The following is a 14,256-nucleotide window of genomic DNA, read 5'->3' as shown; positions in this document are numbered from 1 at the left end:
ACCTTTCTTGCCATAGCCACCATCTCCTTCACAATTTCTCTGATCTGCACTGTAGAAATCCTGGGAAGTCAGGCAAAACATCTGGACACAGTTTTCCTCAGCAGGAGTTTATTGTTTCAGACTGATGGCTTTCATGGCTTTTCCTATAACAGTGATGGCATCTTCAAGGGTGTAATCCTTCCAGACTTTCATGACGTTCTCTCTGTCGGAGTTCTCTTCCACAGCATCGACAATTCTTTCTATAGAGTATGTGTGTAATGAGCTTTAAAGGTCTTTAAAGGTCAGATCTAGAGGCTGAACTAGAGACGTTGTGTCTGGGGGCAAGTAGACCACTTTGATGCCTTTGGTGTTGAACTCATGGGCTTCTGGGTGGCCAGGGGCACTGTCCGATATCAAAAGAACTTTAAAAGCAGGGTACTTCCTGACTTCAAGGACAAGAATCGATGGAACCAATCCAGAAAAAGGCTTCTCATTGTCCAGACCTTCTTGTACAACCCAAAGACTGACAGCTGGTGTTCATCTCTTCCCTTCAAGGCTTGGGGGTTAGCAGCTTTATAGATAAGGGCAGTCCTGGTCATAAACTCCACTGCATTTGTGTTACCAAACCCAAGTTTGGCTGCTCATATGTTGGAAAGGCCAATACTCAAGAGACAAGTTTTGATTGGAAAGGAATTTGAGCTTTATTCTCAGGAGGCCAGCAACGTGGGGAGAAGGAGGACTCCTGTCCAAAAGCCAACTCCCCAGTTTTTGCCTGGCCCAGGGGTTTAGGGTAGTTAATCAGCAAAGGCAGTGTAGTGGTCCGTAACATTTCTTGATTATGTTCAGGCTCAGTGATGCCAGCTACAGACGTTATCTCAGTGCTCAGAGGTTGCTCAAGGGGGTCATGGTTCCTTAGCGCCAGGGGTTGTGCAAGAGTATTCTCTTCTTTCTGCAAAGGAGGCCAAGGTCTACGGATATGCAAAGGGAGGTCAGGAAGAGTCATTTGTGTGACTTTAAAAAAGAAAAAAAACATTTTGCTAAAAGATTGCTGGGCTAATCAGAAAGTTGAGCCAACTTCAAACAGACTTGTTGGCCTCTGTGGCCTGGGAAAATTCTGGTCCTTTGCCAGTGGTCTGCAAATCTCAAAGTAAATTGGCTCTGTTACAGGTCAAGAGCCTTAGGTCAACAAGCAAGGAGCGTATTAACCTGAAGCAAGCTAACCCTTAAGACAGGTTGGAGGGCTGTCACATCTGCACAAAACAGTAGTTAGCCTTTCCCTTCCTGCCTTAAATCCTGGTGCCCGCTTCTCTTATTTACTAGTAAACGTCCTTAGTGGCATTTTTTCCCCCAGAATACGGCAGTTTCGTCTGCATTAAAACCTGTTCAGGCAGATATCCTTTCTCAATGACTTTCTTAATTGCGTCTGGGAACTTGTCTGCTGCCTCTTGGTCGACAGAAGTTACTTCTCCTGTTACCTTGACATTTTTTTTAAGCCAGACCACTTTCTAAAATCAAACCATCCTTTGCTGGTTTTAAATTCTCCAGTTTTAGATCCTTCACCTTTCTTTTGCTTTAAGTGGTCATATAATGACTTCCTTTTTTCTTGAATCGTATTAGAGTCTATATAGGCAAGCCTTTCTTACAGCAGTCCTGCACCCACATAATCGCTGCATTTTCAAAATGAGATAAAAAGTAGTTTGCAAAAAGTGCAAGGTTTTCATGCCTGCTGGCATAGCTGCAACAGTGGCTTCACGAATTTTCTTTTCTTTTATTACCTCCGTCCTTCAGCTGGATTCATTCATCTCGAAATGGTGGGCACCTGCAGCTGCAGGCCTCCATCTGTGGTACATATCAAGCAATTCAACCTTTTCTTGTGCTATCATGACTTTTCTCTGCTTCTTGGGAGCACTTCCAGCATCACTAGTGGCACTTCATATGGTCCCATAGTGTTACTCAAGGTCTAGGGTATTGTACTAAACACGATGAAAAATACACGAGAACCGCGAGAGATCACTTTCTCCTGGGCCGGGCAATGTGCCGCAGAGCTGATTAGCGTCACGTGGCTTTCGGAGTAGATCCCAGCAGCACTTGAGCTCACGGCAGTAGCTGCAGGAGGTGGCTGTGAAACTACGGCAGCAGTGGGGTATGTACTACAGTTCATTTTATTGCAGATACGATTTAAAACTACATCTTTACATTTGTTTACATTTCTTTCCACTAGGAATGGCACTGTGTAGTCTGTAAATGTATGCGTAAGTTTTGATAAACTTTGTATCTTATGGTAGTAAATGATAAAATAGACTAGTATATATTTTGTGTATTCTTGATGTTTTTCTTAATTTTTTTGGTATTTCTAAGCTATGCAAACTGCATAGTTTGTCTGCAAGTTTTTTGAAATGGTTACAAGTCTCCAAAAATTTTTCTAATGTAGTTATTGAAAAAATCTGCATATAAGTGAACCCACGCTTTTCAAATCTGTGGTGTTCAAAGGTCAGTTGTAGTTGTTGTTGTCGTTGTTGTTGTTTTAAAGACTTTATTTATTTGAGAGAGAGGGAGCACACAAGCAGGGGGAGGGACGGGGAGAAGCAGGCTCCCCGCAGAGCAGGGAGCCGGATGCAGGCCTTGAGCCCGGGAGCAGGATCATAACCTGAACTGAAGGCGGACGCTTAACTGACTGAGCCACCCAGGAGCCCCTGTGGTGTGTTTATAACGTGGTCAGAAAACTGCATATTTTTTGGTATCAGTGTGAAGAAATCCCTTAACAAAGGATTTGTTCATCCACTAACCAAATCTCCTTTACCTCATAATTGCAAACGATAAAGGACACGAGAAATGCAAAGCCTGGAACCCTGGTTCCTGAGTTGAACGGCAAGATGCAGAATTTTGATACCTATTCCGATTTTATAGTCTTCCTGTGATAAGGGAGACACAAGTTCTTTTCCACCAGAAGCCAACCTAGATATAAATAAAATAAAGATATAGATAAACCTAGATATACAATTTGGGAGTCTAAAAAAAAGAATAGAATAGAAAGAAGCATAATTAAACTATCTTTTGAATTAATGTTTGATTTTCATGGTGGTGCTCCTGATTTCTAGGCTGTAGAAGGCCCTTATTCTTATGTAACCATATGAGACTCTATAGATGAGACTAAAATTGCCATCAAGTTCCCGCACACTTTGTCCACAGAGTAAAAAATAAAATGAAAAATGAAATTTTATATAAATAAAGCTTAATCAGCCAGACATGGTGTATGTTTTAACAGTCTAGTTTCTTACTTCCCTCCTTCCCCAAACAGAGTTGTGTATAAAGCTAGCTTTTTAATAAAATAGATACTTGGGTGGATTAATTATCATTTTTAGACTGTTCAATATTGTCTAGAGCTTTTATTTTAAACTTAAAACCTTATTTTCTTCCCATTGGTGCCCAAAATTTGGAACAATCAATAATTCAAGCTAATGTCCCTTAGTCCTAAACATGAGCTTTCTAAATAATCGTCTGTAGTGAAGTTATTTTAAAATGTTTCATAGTAAAACGGGTGAGTAACAGATTTCTGCCTCTTGCCTCCTTGCCTTTTGAACTGGTTTGAGTATGCCATTACACTGAGTTGCATGTAGTCTTCCAGCTAGCGTTCTCTTTTGTATTTGTCACAAAGGATCAGCTAGTGTTCTCTTCTGTATTTGTCACAAAGGATCAAGGAAACAATGCCTCCAGACGGAGCCAGGGAGAGGAAGGGCGCACTTAACACGAACTAGTTTTTTAATTCTCTGGCTGCAGACCTCTAGTTCACCATCACTTCCTTTTCTTGATACAGTGTTGCAAAAAAAGGTCTATTCTAGTTCTTTCAAAACATATCATGGTAGCAAGGATATAAATTTTGGTATTTTTCTTCTAGAGTTCTGATTTAGATTGTTCCCAGAGCGATAAAATGTACTCTCTGGGAGGCTTATAATACAACACAGAGAACAGAGTTTAAACTCTGGAGGAGTTAAGTTATACCAGGTCACAGAGCAGTCAGTACTAAGGGAAGTATGCCATCAGAATATGTTTGCAAAAGTGAAATGAGAAAGAGTTTGTCATTATTATTTGCAAACTCCGAGTACTTATATGCATTGTACTATAGTACAGCCAGTGAGGCATACAGAATTGAGAAAGATGTGGTTCCTGCTCTCGAGGAGTTTATAACCTCTTGGAGAAGATGTGGATACTTATAAATAACTCTGATGCATAGGAGGTAACGAGGGCAGAATGGGACTGGCTGAATGTGCACTCTGAATAAGGCAGAAAAGAGCTTCAAGGTTCTAAGTGGAAACATTGCTGTTATGACATAAGATATTAAACAGAGTGTATTTAATGCCAGACATTTCTATCAGAAGTTTTCCGGAAGCTATGCTGTACAATATGGTAGTAACTAGCCATGTGTGGCTGTTTAAATTAATTAAAAAATTCCATTTCTTAGTTGCACTGGTTACACTTCAAGTGTCCTTTGTGGCTAGTGACTACTATATTGGACAGAACACATATAAAACATTTATATTATTGTAGAAAGTTCTGTTGGACTGTTCTAGAGCCTGCATCTTTTATATATTAAAGATGAACTGGGTTTATTACTCAGAAATGGAGACAAGTGATTACTTGAAATACTGAAAGGTCATGTCATTTTGTACAAGACTCAAATTCGTCAAAATATACGGGAGTATTTTTAGAATCTAACAACAGATCATTAGAAGAATAGGAAATATGAATCGTCTAAAAGTGTATCTGTTCACTTTATAAACTATGGCTCTGTAGTTTAGAAAAACTGCAAATAGGGGCGCCTGGGTAGCGCAGTCGTTAAAGCGTCTGCCTTCGGCTCAGGGCGTGATCCTGGCAATCCGGGATCGAGTCCCACATCAGGCTCTTCCGCTATGAGCCTGCTTCTTCCTCTCCCACTCCCCCTGCTGTGTTCCCTCTCTCGCTGGCTGTCTGTCACATAAATAAATAAAATCTTTAAAAAAAAAAAAAAAAAAGAAAAACTGCAAATAAAAAAAGTCAGATATTACAAATATTAACATTATTAGTAAAAGGAGTTAATTTAATGGGAGTTAAGGCAGATTATCCTCAGCTAAATATAATTGACTTTGAGACTAGACATAGCACTAATGCACTTGAGGTAATATTCAACATGATTGTTTCCATGGGAACATTCCTGGAGTGGCTGCTGCCTAAAAGGGATGTTCAGGGCAGTTTCCCCGAAGATCCAGTGGTATTTACGCCACTCATTCAGATTCTAATCAAGAATTGATTGTCATTTTTATTTATTTCTGAGCTTTTAAAAACTCAAAGTGAAGTAAAATATGTGGGGCAACAAGCTAGAAAACAGAGCTTTAGAACAAGGAGGTAGCTGAGGGAGGGATCGAGGGCAAGAGAGCAGAAACCCGCTTTGGGGAGCGGGCTGACGGGAGACAGTCCGCCTTCTGCCGAGTGTCTGGGTGGTGTCGCGGTAGGAAACAAAGGATGGAGACAGGCCTCGTAGGCCCTGTCGTGGACACTTGGCGTGAGAACGGGGAGACACTTGGTGTGTACAGTGAGTAGAGCCGTCACCCAGGAAAGTAGCATTGCAGAGGGAAAACGTCTGTGATTTACCAGAGAGATGGGACACACAGGAAAAGGAGGGCCTCGGAAGAGGGAGATCTAGCCGGCAGTCCAGGGATTAGTCTGCCTCCACGTGGCTTAGGGGTTGTCACCCTGTCTTCCCAGACGGAAAAGTGGCTTCTGATACCAGAACCCCACTTAGGTGTCTTTTGCGGCCATATCTGTTTTTGTGAGAGGTTCGATTATTCTTGTAGCTCCCAAATCAGGGGACAGATTCAGGAATTATCACAAAGCCTTTCGTCATTGGAAGGAAGGTCTTTGTTTTAAGCAAAAGACACCGACCCTGATCTGTACCCAGCTGGACTGAACCTGCCGGAGGTCTTCAGAAAAGAGCCAGTGAAGCCTAGTGAGCCCCACCAAGTATGGTGCCCACGTAAACCTGATTTCAGTTCAACAGCTCGGCACCTTTTTGGGGAATAGACCATCGTTATTCAGCATTTGCAGATGTGAAAACCGGGGCCTAGGTATAGTAACGTCTTGCCTGAAGTCGCAGAGTAAGTGACAAACCTAGAAATGAAATCACGTCTTCCCTGATTCTAAAGAAAGCCTGGATCCTGTTCGCTACAAGCTGCTCCCTTCCTTCCGTAGAGCAGTAGGAGAACAAGGTGTGGTTAAAAAAACCTACAGAGTCTCTCAGGCCTATTGTTGATACTGATTCTTCTGTGAAACACCTGCAAGGTTGAAAATATTAAGATAATCATTTTTATTCTCAGGGCCATTCGGGGAAGGATTTGCTTGTTTACGAAACTATGAAACTCTTTGTGAAAACTAATATTATGGTTAAATAAATTATACACCTACATACTACATAGCATAGAATTATATTCTCAATATCTATTAATAACAAAAAATATTTAAGTTACAAAATGTTACTTAGCATGAGTCTGTGTATATAAAGGAAATAATGTGTAAGGCAGAGAAAAAAATCTGACAGGAAATATGCCAAAATATTACTAGCAGTTATCTCTGAGTCATAGGATTAGAAATTATGTTCGGTGTAATGATTGTGATTATCTTTTATTTTCCCCAAATTTTATTATGAAAAATTTCAAACCTGTTGTAAAGTTGAAAGAATTTTGTAATTCATTTCGTGCAAATTTTCATCCGTATTTTCTGTGATGTGTTTTTTTTAAATAAGTACAAAACATTTTTAAAAGAGATGTCATCCTGTATTTTTCTTCCATTTGCTCACTATTTCTGTTTTCTCAAGTACTTTTTACTCCATTAACTTTTTTCAAAAAGAAGGCATAGAGCTCTAGAAACTAACAATATTTATGTGTCAATCTCAAGTTCACTCTTGCAGTCTACTGGGAACAGCTTTGAGGGCTCTCCTCACAGTCGACTGGCCCTCTTAGCCTTAGGTGGGAAGGTAGGATGCTAGTGTAATCGTCAGACTTACGAGATCTGAAGAGATTGTTGGCCCACCCACGCCCGGTTCACAGGATGTTAAGTGATATAATTGTGTGCTTAACTCTTTTGGATACGCGCAGTTAGAAGAACCAAAACTGTCTTCCACCTCCACTCAAGTTGAAAGGAGGGTGGGGCCAGACAGCTCATACCTCTTTGACTTGTAACCTTAAAGAAAATACATACTAGTACCTTTGCTTAGGGAAGAGATATACGGTCAAGAACACTCTTGAGTCAGCAGGAAACAGGTGATCTTATTCTCCTTTACCTGACAGTTTATGTCAAGAAAGTGAGGGACTTTGTTCCCTTTTTTCCTTCACTAATCACTCTGACATGCACCTGGCCACCCAATCTGGAATATTGTATCTTCAGCATTCTGCAGCAAGCATACTGTCTGAGATTCTGCAATCTGCTTGTGTCCCCTGCTTGTTCTCCTCCTGATGTATAGTTAGGTAAGTCAGTGTTATCTAGGCTTAACTTTCCACTTGCTGTGGTCATTTCCTTCACGTAAAGAGAATCAGATAAATGAGGCTGGGTAATTCAGACTTAAAATATTTTCATAGGAAATATATCATCCTTATGCTAAAATTGTGTGCTTTTTATTTTCTTAACCTGTATAAATCAGCACTCTGAAATGTGTACCGTGAAATATTAAAATGATTAATGGCTTTTACAATCATATATGGTCATATATGATTGGAGAATGCTGGGTTATGCCAAGTTCAACAGTTTGCTTTACTCAGAGCTTTTAAAGTCTCTGTGCATATCACGTTCTTCAAGAAAGTGGCCATATATTCATCATTTTCCAAACCAGTTTCATTAGAGGAATTTTTCCTTGGCCAACCACCACTAAGCAGGAATACTCTTCAGAGTCCTACTTGTTTGTAAAGCAATTCTTACCACACAAAGTGTGGTCTGAGGAACCAGCACCATCAGCATTACCTGGAAAATTGTTTGAAATGCAGAATCTTAGACCCCACCCCAGAATTGCTGAATCAGGATTTTCATCTTAATAAGCTTCCCAAGTGATTCATATAGATGCCTTAAAGACTTTTCAATTCATATCTGTTGAGCACCTACTATAGTCAGATACCGCTAGGAATTTTCAAATGTATCATTTACTTCTCACTGTCAGAATGTTCTTGAATGTTCTTGCATGTCCTAGGGTTAATTTTAGAGTAGAAAAGGAGTGATACACTCCAAACTTGTAACCTGTTAGTAAATTGACTTTTTCCACAGGTATCGGTGCTGACATTGAATTTTTAAAAAATAGACTTTGTTTGGGGTGCCTGGGTGGCTCAGTCGAATGAGCATCCGACTCTTGATTTTAGCTCAGGTCATGATCTAAGGTCCTGGTATTGAGCACGTCAGGGCTGGCCGGCTCTGCACTCAGTGGGGAGTCTGCTTTTCTCCCCCTACACCACCCTCCCCGTGCTCACTCGCTCGCTCTCTCTCTAAAATAAGTGGACAGATCCTGGCAAAAGAGAAAAATAAAAATAGGCTTTGTTTAAAAAGAGCAGTTTTAGGTTCACAGCAAAATTAAGGGGAAAATACAGAGTTCCCCGACACCCCCTGGTCCTTCCCTCAACACGCACGGCCTCCCTCACTACCAGCATCCTGCACCGATGTTGACACATCATTATCACCTAAAGTCCATAGTTTACATTAGGGTTCACTTTTGGTGTTGTACATCCTGGGGGTTTTGACAAATGCATGATGACATATGTCTACTCTTACAGTATCATACAGAAGAGTTTCACTGCCCTAAAAATCCTCTGTGCTCCGTCTATTCATCTCTCCCTCCCTTCCACCCCTGGCAACCATTGATCTTTTCAGTGTCTCCATAGCCTTTTTCAGAATGTCATACAGTTGGAATCCTATGGTACACAGCCTTTTCATATTTACTTCCTTCACTTAGCCATATGTGTTTAAGGTTCCACCATGTCTTTCCATGACTTGATAGCTTATTTCCTTTTAGCACTGAGTGACATTCAGTTGTCTGGATGTGGCATGGTTTATTTATCCATTCATCTACTGAAGGATACCTTGGTTGCTCCCAAGTTTTAGCCCTCATGAATAAAGCTGCTGTAAATGTCCATGTGCAGGTTTTGTGTGGACACAACTTTTCTGTTCATTTGGGTAAATACCAAGGAGTGCAATTACTGGCTCACAGAGTGTGTTTAGTTTTGTAAGAAACTGCCTGTCTTCCAAAGTTGCACTCCCACCAATAATGAAGGAGAGCTCCTGAAATTGAATATTAATAGGGATGTCAGTAATCATTGGGGATTTACTTAATGTTGTCATTGATGTTCTTTAAATTTTATTCAGGAAAGAATTCTTACTTCACGAGAAACAGATATTTGAATGACACTTTGTGTTTACATTTACCTGTCATCTTAAGGATGTACATTATAAAAGTTTATAGCGGAAGATAAAATATCAAAATATCAAAGCATACACCTACATTTGTTAAAAGACATGCGCAATGTATAGTTCACTCCATTTGTAGTGTTGACATTCTTAAAATTGTAAGATTATCTGCATTACCAGTGGTTGCACTCTTAAACTTCCCCAATTTTCTCCAAGATCTCCAATTAGGTGCATAGCTGCAAATTAGGACATACTGATCTTTTCATATGAAAATTAGAGATCAGATTTCCACTTTCAAGGCTAAATGAGAAATATGCGAAGCTCTCAGGGAGCCCACCTTGGGGCAGTTTATAAAGGGAGGTCTTTTTGTTTGGTCCACATTGAACCACGACAGGATGCCCTGTTGTATGCATGCTAGGAAATGTAGAGAAATGATTTTAATCTTGAAAGATTAATGTCTGCAGGAAAAGTGGCAAATCCTTTCACGGGCTCAGAGTTAGGGCTCTGGATTTAGAACAAATTGGTTTTAAATCCCAGTTCTAACTTATCCTCTCTGTGGCAGGTTAAGCAAATTACTTACCCTTCCTGGACCTCCGTTACCCCATCTGACACTGAGATAATGGCAGCAATTAGCCCTCCAGTTTGTTTCACTGAGTCATTATATCTCTAGGACGTGGCACTGAGCCTGGCCCTCGGCAGCTCTTAGTGAGTACACCTATTCTTATAACTGTGTAGAAAAGTTTGGAAATCAAACTTTAGAACCAAGAGTTTTATAACCAAGCAAGTCATTTTGGAATATCTCCTTTCTGATGGAAACCTTGTGGCGAAAAAAGGAGAAATTAAAAACAAACCATAAACTAGATTTTCACTGAAACTGGGAGACAGAGAAAACTCTCAGACTCCTGTTGGCATATGGATTACACCAACGGTGAGGCCACACAGAAGCCGATGATGGTAAAAACTTTGAGGGCAGGGGAGGACAGGACAGGGCAGGCAAAGAGGTTCCTGAGGGCTGGTATATCTCAGATCTCTCCAGCAGATAGTTGCTCCCCAAATGAGCGGGGACTACTGTGAGTACACCTCAGACTGAACACCTTAAGAGGACTAGGAAAGAAAGAGAGAGATCAGGTTCAGAAAGTGTTCAGGAGCCCAGACATAGAAGATAGCAGACGTACCCATCAAGAAGTAATGTCTGAAAGTGCATCATGGTGGAAGAAAGGGCTGTGGAGGGGACTAGGAAACCCAGGGCTCATGGGGGAAGGTCACCAGAACCAGGCTGGGCTCAGAGAGAGCAGGGCTAGCTACAGAGATGACCATATTTACGACACTCTCTGTGGTGACAGAGGAGGGAGTTGTGAGCTGTGAAGCTAGAAATGATATCCTGGCACATCCCTGTATCCCCTGCCCCATTTCTTACTAGAAGTCTAGGAAAATCCATCCTATGGGGGAAGCTCTGCCTGCACACAGGGATACTAGAGAATAAACCATAAATGAGAGCACCATCAATTCCTATAGATAGTAGAAACACTTATCTGCGAATGGTTTCCACAAAGCAGATGAATATTATAACTTACCACTACAGAAAGAACGGAAAAAAGTCAACAGAAAACGAACAGATCCTTGAAAGAGCCATTCTAGTTATGCAGGGATGCTACAAAGCACAGAGGATCTCAAAGAACAGGTGACCAGAAAACAGGAAGTGATGGCCTGAAAACAGGATATGAAATGTGTATCAAACTAAGTTGTTGAATAGAGAAACAACACTCTAAACAAAGACTAAATTACAAGTAGTGCTTTGAGAACAGCCGCCCCAGAAAGCAGAGCAAGAGACAGGAAATAAATGAAAAGCAAAGTCCATGGAAACAGAACAAAACAAAACAAGAGAGAAACAAACAAACAAAATTAAAATGAAGGCTTCTTGTAGAAATGGCTGATTCCATATCTGGGGATGTGGGAGGTGATCGTGAAGCATTTGGTCATAGGAGAAAGAAAGGACATTATTAAATAATCCTGCAAGTATAGTAGCAGTGTTTAACTGCCACTGAAATACTTGCTTCCTCAGGCTCCCTTGCAACAGGAGGGGCCCCCTGGACAGCAAAAACCACAGAAGCTTGAGTTTTCTGTAATTTCCAGTTGATTGATAGTGTCAGAATCCTCGATTACAGCGTGTGTTAGACACCTTGCGACGTCCCTGGCATTTACTGACTCGCACCATTACTATCAGTTCCTCTCTGCACTCCTTCCCATCCTTCCCTGGACAGCTGAGCCTTAACAGTTACATTCCTTTTTGTGTTTCGTTCTTTCAAAATGAGTGTTTTTTGGCGAAACTAAAAATAGTCCCACACAGGGCCCCCTCGAGGAAGTTGTGAAGGGAACCAGTGTGGCCTAGTGAAAGCCTGTAGAAAACCTGGACTTTGCATCCCACATTAGACACTAAAGCCTGCGTGTTCTTTCAGAGCTTACGTCACTTAATCTCTTTTAGCATCCGTTTCTTCAAGACGGCTTAGGTAAAGCCCTCCCCGGCATGGTCTGGCAACCAGCGGTACTCAATTAATGACAGCAATCGTGTCCACTTTGATGGACTCTAATAGTCTCAAGGTTTAGTGCCTCAAGGTTTACCTCCACGCTCTGCACCTCACATTCGTCATTTGTAAAAGGGGAGGGTAATAGTACTTTATGGACTGTATTGAGGATTAAATAATACAAACATGGAGCAGATGTCCAACAAATGCTATTTCTTATGATTGTAATTATTATTTCTCCAGAGAACTGACCTGGGTGTGGTGGTGGTGGTGGTGGTGGTTTTTTTTGAGTCACTTAAGAACTCATAGAATCTGGGGCCTGTGGCTGGCTTAGTCCATAGTGTGTGTGACTCTTGGTCTCAGGGTTGTGAATTCAAGCCCCACGTTGAGTGGAGAGATTACTTAAAAAAAAAAAGTTAAGGGGCGCCTGGGTAGCACAGCGGTTAAGCATCTGCCTTCGGCTCAGGGCGTGATCCCAGCGTTCTGGGTTCGAGCCCCACATCAGGCTCCTCCACTAGGAGCCTGCTTCTTCCTCTCCCACTCCCCCTGCTTGTGTTCCCTCTCACGCTGGCTGGCTGTCGCTCTCTGTCAAATAAATAAATAAAATCTTAAAAAAAAAAAAAAAAGTTAAAATTTTTTTTGAAAAAACTTAAAAAAAAAAAAAAGAGCTCATAGAATCTGCTCTATGAAGAAAAGGGATTATACACTATGGAATCAAGCTCCAAATTTCCTGACAAATGCGTGTCAGAGTAGAGCCTCCCAGCCGTGCTCCTGCAGTAGCTTCACTACGGAGAGTGTGGCGGCCTCCGGATGTGCTCAGACAGGGCACAGACTGCCCCACACAGAGAGAGCCACCGAGGCTGCCATCTCCCTTTCTGCCGGGGGAGAACCATCAACCATTTAGCAGCCATTTTCTGCTTCCCAGGCCGTTCTAAATGTCCGCATGCCCCAAACACAGCAATGTTACGGCATATTATCTTAATATTAATGACATATACACCTGCAAAGATTGCAAGAGGTTTATGAACCATAAGGAAAAGACCCAGCATCCAGGCTACCTGGACTGGTGGGAGGACTTAGTGTTCCAAGTTTGTATGACCAACTTTAATATCTTTTTTTTTTTTTTGAGCTCTTCTTGTATATGTGTTTGTGTCCTCTCTCTCTCTCTCTCTCTGATTGTAAAATGGATAGGCAGTCTTAGAGAAGAATTTTCAAAAGCTGAAGGCATTTGGATATAAAGCTATGCTTTTAAGCTGGATTTTTTGTTCATTAGCACTGTAGTGCCTGAGGACTTATTGGGCTGCTAATGGCAAGATCAAGGAGGAGGCAGCAGTAAAATACCCATTTATCGTAGGGACACATTCTTCTTTCTGGTTCCCTTTGAAATAAGTTCAGAGATTGTCCCTGTAAACACCACTCCATCCATCTGTAGTCCCTGGAGCCTGATCCCAAATTTTGGCTAACTCCCAGAAATAGGCAGGCATAGGGCCAAAATTCTTTCTACCTCATAAGGAGACAATGAGTTTTCAAATCCAAGTTAATCTCAGTCCTGAAGGTGTGTGTGTGTGTGTGTGTGTGTGTGTGTGTGTGTTTTAAAGCTAACAGTGTCTGAAGCTACTGGAGGATCTCAAGCTTCTTTGGGACTAACTCAGCTCCAAGTTCCCCGGGAACTAATCATCCTTTGTGAAGGTAGACACGTTTTGTTGTTGTTGTTGATGATGATGATGTTGTTGTTGCTGCTGTTGGAAAAGGCATGGCAAGGAACTTCACACATTTGGGCAAACTCCAGCCCAGTAAAAGCCCTGGTCCTACCTGGCAGTAACAGTGGATCAGAGATGGTTGAATCATCCCATGACACCTGACTGATAGATGTTGTTACAAAGAAGTTTGCAGTGTCATGCCTATTAGGGAAGTTTAATGCTGATGGCAAGGGAGGTAAGAAATTCTTTGGAAAATGGGCTAGAGGACTAGATGATCTTTATTTTGAGATTGAGTTGGACCTGGCTGAGCCTGATGGAGGAGAAAGCCACCTCTCAATCTGAACACCAGTAACTCTGGGAATGGATATTATTCAAGCATGGCCCCTTCTGCTGCAGGTGCCCCAGCAGCTTCGGGGCACAATTTGGAAACCCTAATAAGCAGTGTCCCCAAACAACAAAATTTCAGCCAAAGCCCAGAAGTAAGAAAAAAGGCAATAGGCATTGCTTTGGAACAATTTATCTTTCTTCTTTTTTGAGGAGGGGGCATGAAAATAAGGTAAGAAATGAGAAGATTATCATCTAAGAGTGAGGAATACTCTGTTGTCCCTTATGCATTCTATGAGGAATCTCCCAACTGAGCAGTT

General features: G+C 41.5%; 1 long non-coding RNA gene across 1 annotated transcript in view; it reads left to right on the top strand.

Annotated features, from left to right (window-relative positions):
- The first annotated feature begins 2,072 nt into the window (after positions 1-2,072).
- LOC148106982 (uncharacterized) overlaps positions 2,073-14,256 on the top strand; it is a 111,312-nt gene continuing 99,128 nt past the window's right edge. Inside the window, exon 1 of the long non-coding RNA XR_015723287.1 lies at positions 2,073-2,122. This is a non-coding gene — a long non-coding RNA (uncharacterized LOC148106982). The remainder of the gene's footprint in view (positions 2,123-14,256) is intronic.

The sequence above is a fragment of the Ursus americanus genome, chromosome X (assembly GCF_024610735.1).
Source record: "Ursus americanus isolate L20-20 chromosome X, mUrsAme1.1.p, whole genome shotgun sequence".
Taxonomy (NCBI): Eukaryota; Metazoa; Chordata; class Mammalia; order Carnivora; family Ursidae; genus Ursus; species Ursus americanus.
Note: the sequence above shows the minus strand (reverse complement) of the source record. Positions and strands in the feature narration are given on the sequence as shown.